Source organism: Euprymna scolopes, chromosome 36, assembly GCF_053919585.1.
Source record: "Euprymna scolopes isolate OS-2025 chromosome 36, ASM5391958v1, whole genome shotgun sequence".
Classification (NCBI taxonomy): Eukaryota; Metazoa; Mollusca; class Cephalopoda; order Sepiida; family Sepiolidae; genus Euprymna; species Euprymna scolopes.
The window spans coordinates 51,329,517-51,335,509 of record NC_136517.1 but is presented as its reverse complement, the minus strand read 5'-3'; the positions used below and the strand labels follow the sequence as shown (position 1 = coordinate 51,335,509).

At 33.1% G+C, this 5,993-nt stretch overlaps 1 pseudogene; it reads left to right on the top strand.

Annotated features, from left to right (window-relative positions):
* The first annotated feature begins 4,817 nt into the window (after window positions 1-4,817).
* LOC145260749 (5S ribosomal RNA) lies at window positions 4,818-4,934 on the top strand (annotated as a pseudogene).
* Window positions 4,935-5,993: the final 1,059 nt, after the last annotated feature.

Here is a 5,993-nt window from a genome sequence, read left to right as displayed (position 1 = left end):
ATCCATCAAACATTACGTTTTAATTGTTTAGTTTTTTTTCACGGCATCTAATGACATCTCGATTTCCAAGAACTCATTTTTTCGCTTAAAGCTTTTCTGACGAAGCCTACCTAAAATAAATTTGTCTAATTCCTAATTTCTTATGTTATTGAAAAGAAATAGCATCCCAGAATTTTGATAAAATTTTCCATTAAGGCCCGTCTCACGTTCGTATATAACAAAATACTTTTTTTGGGGTGGGCATTGAGTTCCATGGCGACCAGCAGGCTTATCCGCTCATGTAAATTAAAAATGTTTGTAAGTGAGAAATTATCAATAAACGGTTTGGTTACCCTTTTTTAACAATTCATGAAAAGTACGTGAGAATTTATTAAATGTTTAGTAACTTTTTCCTTTTATTATTCTTAAAGAGTAAAACTTTTTTATTCATGAAAAGAGTTAAGCAAACGTAAATAAATAAATAAATGTTTGTACGAGTTAAAAATTATCAATAAATGGTTCAGTTACATTCTTTTTTTATTATTTATGAAAATAGTTAGTCCAACATAAATAAATGCAGAGTCGTCTGTGTTGAAATAATAACGTTATTATTTAAAAATCCATTCTTAACATGGGGAGGGGAGGGTATTTTGTACCTATTCTGTATTTTAACCTTACATAAAACATAGCATAAAACTTTAATTAAACGTGGAAATACGATTTAAAAAAATAGCGCGGACCACTCTCTGCATTAGCACCAAAGTGCGAAAACCAACGTAAGTAAACAAATAAAAAAATGTTACGTGCGCATGTGTTAGCCTTGACTGAGGAGGGGAACGACCATTTAATAATTCTTCGGGTCGCCATGGAACTCAATGCCCAAGGAGTACCAAAATAGTTTTCATTATATGAAGAAATTACTTTTTCGAAAAATGGGTGATCACTTTTCCATGTAAATTTAACAAAATGAGCACCCACTTTCTGGCCACCATAGGAAGGGGGCATTTATTTTCGCGTTTATTGGCTTAAAGATTTTTGACAAGGCAGTTTGGTTTGACGAGTGCATATTTAACAGCCTTCGTTTATTCTCGCATGTAGCGTAAACAAAGGTTACGTCTGTGAAATGGAAAATAGTCCCAGAGTTCAGGGGAATGCAAAAAAAAAAATCAAACAAAAATCTTTTTAACTAAGAACCACACAAAAAAAAAAAAAAAAAAAATAGCATCCATTTTTTTTTTTATCGAATTCATTTGCTGTTTTTATTGAAAACAATTTTCCCCCGGATTATTAATGAAATTTTACATTAAGGCCCGTGCGTCTCACGTTCGTATATAACAAAATTTGTTTGTTGTAGATTTTGGTGTGCTAAAAACGAATCTGCAAACCGTTACCGTTGCAAGAAAAATAGTTTTTATGATATGAAGAAATTACTTTTTCGAAAAATGGGTCATCACTTTTCGATGTAAATTTAACTTAAAATAAGGTCCCACTTTCTAGCCACCTGAGAGAGGGAGGATTTTTCCCGTGTTTATTAGCTAAACAGCCTTCGTTTATGCTCGCGCGTAGCATAAACGAAGGCTACGGCTGTGAAATGGAAAATAGTCCCAGAGTTCAGGAGTTACGCCAAAGAAATCAAACAAAAAGCTTTTTAGCCAAGAAACATACAGAAAAATGCCCCTCTCCCAGGTGGCCAGAAAGTGTGTGCTCATTCTAAGTTAAATTTATATCGAAAAGTGATCACCTACTTTTCGAAAAAGTAATTTCTTCATATCATGAAAACTTTCTTTTTGCGACGGAAACGGTTTGCAGATTCGTTTTTAGCACACCGAAATCTACAATAAAATATTTCGTTATATGCGAACGTGAGACGGGCATTAAAGTAAAATAATACTGGCTTTTTTGGCGCGGATTTGCCGTTTAGTTGTATAAATATCCTCAAAACAGGTAATCACCAAAAGAGCACCTGTATTGAGCAAAATTTTAAAACCACTGATTATATGTCAGCCTACGTCACGGTAACATATGTTGAGTGAGTTCCTAACAGTATTTTGAATAGTTTTTTAATTCAAACTCATGTTCCCAAAGTTTCCCCAAACTTAATGTGTTCGATACAGTCTGCCGCCATTTGTATTTTTCAGATATACCGATAAACACTGCATGTTTTTGAACCGATTAAACATTATATATTACATAAAAACACCAAAATCTTATCCAGTTAGGTAGAACATTTACTTTTCTTGACTTTGATAACATTTATTTGTTATATATTTATTTTTTAACAACTTTTTGTATCTGTGTTTAGTAATACAACCCCTTTTCATTTAATGTAACGTTTAGTCGGCTCGAAAAACAGTGTTTATCGGTGTATTTGAAAGATACAAATGATGGCGGACACTGTTGATTACGTTAAGTTTGAGAAAGTGAGTTAAAATTAAAAGAAAAACTATACAAACTACTGTCAGAAACCCACGAATTATGTCAGCCTATGTCATGGTAACATATATTCGGTGGGTTTCTGACAATGTTTTGTAGTTTTTAGTTTTCAACTTACTTTCTCAAACTTAACGTATTCAACAGAGTCCGTGACCATTTCTGTTTTTCGAGCCGATTAAGCATTTTACATTACATAAAAACACTAAACAATTATCCAGTTAGGGAGAAACGTAACTTACCTTACCTTTGCTTTCATTTATTTGTTTTTGGACAACTTTTTCGAATCTGTGTATAGTACCCCCATCACCCAAATATTAATTACTAACTCACATTTTTGTATACAGAAAACAGACAAAAAAAAATGTAGCGTTTCAACATTTTTGCTACGTTCGGCTTCATCCACTACTTATTGGTCGAGCCCAAACCATGATTGACGGAAACTCCCGAGGATCCGGATCAAATTCTGCAAGAGTACCATTTTTTTTTTCATTTTCGCCTTCTTTTTCACTCTTTGGGGTGGATTGCTGTACTAAGAATATAAGAAACATCCATTTTCTCTTTTTATTAGATTTTTCCATTACACCAAACTGAGCCACTGCAACGCGTGGCAGGGTGCAGCTATTATATATATATATATATATATATATATATATATAGATCTTTCCCCAAAACCTCTGGCCTTGATGTGGTGGGGGAAACTAAAACTTGCTGTTATAGTTTCAAATGATCTGAAATCACAGCAAATGGAGACTTAATTCCAAATATTTTTCATGTGTTATATCTACCCTCTTTTGGAAATAGGTACGATTATGAATATCTCCAGTATCAAATAATCCCTATACACTGTGAAATTTACTTTATGTATGAAAACCAATATCAGGCTGTCTGAATTGGCTTCCTGATATGAAATGCATCTAACATTGACGCTTTTTGTTTTTCTACTTCCTTTTGCAAACCGTAATCATGTTCTGCAAAATAAAAGGCCAAACACAACCCACCTTCCCCCTCCACTTTCCTTCTTCCCATTTACCCTTTCTCTTTCTATCTCCCCCCACTTTCTAACTACTTTTACAACTAAAAATGTACCAAACATTAATACTGTAACCCTTTTCTCTCTCCGATTGCAAAACTCATTCATGTCCTGCAGGGCAGGGAACAAAAAAGATAAAATCCACTATAAAACAACCAAACACTACAAACTAGCGATTGAAGATACAAGGAGCTTGAAGAATATAAAATATAATCTACAAAATGACTGGATGCAACGTGAATACTATTTCCAAAATAACTGGATTCGGCATTAAATAACTTGAAAAGGGTTGATATGACGTAAAACAATCAAACCAAGCCTATTAAAAAAAGTATATCATTTTGTTGCAGCTGAGGATGGGGCATCCTACTGTTTGCCATTCTAATCATCTCTTCAAGTACAATTTTCTGTATCTCTCTTGCACTTAGTTCACGGGGTATATTAACCAGGTAGTTTTTCAAATTCCTTTTCATGAGTTCATCCACTATCTCAAACATTTCAACCGAGAAGTCTTGGTGCTTGTTAAGATAACAGCTATAGTTCACTTGTCTAAATATGTCGTTTTAAGCAAAAAAAAAACATAAAAAACAAAACAAAACAACAAAACAAAACAAAACAAAAAAAAACAAAAAAAATAAATATTACGTACTTAATTATCATGTCGAAAATAGTAACATATCTAAAAATTACGAAAATCCATCGAGTAGAACAACTGTTATAGTGTTTTTTTTAGTCAAAAAAGGCTATCGTTATCGGTTGAAAAGTACGTCAGGCATTAACGTATCGAAAAGGGAGATAAGTATGACCCCTGTATTCGCAATCTTCAAGGCATTCACATATAGAGAAAATGCAATGTCCCCCAATTTTCCGTAAAAATTACTTTTAACTATAAAGAACTTTCTACTCAATGAATTTTCGTAATTTTTGGATATATTATTATTTTCTACATGACAAGTACGTAGCATTAGTTTTGCTTAAAAATATCGCTCTGTCAACTCTAACTAAACAAGCACCCAAGTCTTTTTTTAAAATTCTAACTATCTCTTAAAGTGCAATTGTTTGTATCGCTCTTGCACTTGGTTCACCGGATATAATTACCAGGTAGTTTTTTAAAGTCTTTTTCATGAGTTCGGTTTCTCTCATAATTATTGGGTCGATGGAGATCTTCCTAAAATTCCAATTTCTTTTCATATCGTACGTAAGACCTTGTTATTTGTCATCGTTTCCCTTCCAGCTCTGTTTAACATATTTTACTGAATTAATTTTTTTTTCTAGCTGGGAATGGGGCATCCTACCGGATACCAGATATTCATCTACTATCTCATACATTTCAACCGAGAGACCTTTCTTTTAATTTCTAATTGTACCTTAAAGTATATATGGCATAATCGCGTTGACACACCGGTTCTCGTCAGATCACCGAAGTTAAGCAACGTTGAGCCTGGTTAGTATCAGATGGATGACTATTTGGGAATTTTAGGCGCTGTATGTGCTCTCCGCTTATCTCGGCATTTGTTTCCGGTCGTTCTGTACTTCACTTTCCCCTGGTATTTAGCAATATCGTTTCAGGATAGGTGGGCTGGAGATTGCGTACCTCCTGCCACAAAAATTTCACGCGCAGGCAACCTTTCGTGGGTATCCTTAGTCTGTCTAAGACTGAAGGAGCCTGTTTACCTTAAAGTACAATTGCTTAGATATCTCTTACACTTGGTTCGCCGGGTATATTCGCCATATAATTTTTGGGAATTCATTTTGATGATTATTCTCATAATTACTGGAATTATGGAGATCTTCTTAAAATTCCAGTTTCTTTTCATGTCGGAAATTGACATTGGTATTTTTGTAATGTTTTTATCTTTCAGCATTGTTTAACATCCTGGACGACAAACCAACTGACAAGTGAATAAACGCCACTTAACTTGTTTACAGTGGAACAAACCCGTTTGAAAAATAGATTTTATTTCAAGTGCGTTCTTCAAAAGAGGAAGATAAATATTATTTTGAGGATTTTCTTTACATCCAAACAAGTAAACGTGTATAAACGAATGTTGTTTCTATCGAGTTTCAAGAGTAAAATAAGTAATACGTTTTGCATAAACCAACCAAATGATATTTAAATTAACTAATTACCTCTAAAGGAATGCTCTAGAACAGGAGGTATCCAAACGGAGTGTTCTCATATTATTTTAAGGGGTGGGGAGAAAATTTAGGTTTTCTAAATGTTAAAATTATACTCTACATTTATAATTCACTAATTACCCGGTCATAATATACGCTTAAATATGATATTTTAATTAATGCAGATTTTGAATCTATTAATATATTATTATATGGAAAAATCATGGATTATATGGAAAAATGCGCGCATGAAAAGTAATATTCTTAAGATTTTATTAAACCTGGAAAAGTAAAGGACAAGAAATTCAACCTGGAAAAGTAAAGGACAAAATAAGAATTTTTTAGACTTAAAATATTGCAGCTAAAAATAAAATTTGAATATTGATAAATATTTTATTTATTATTTGCATATGTTGTTGTTTATTGTTGAGTT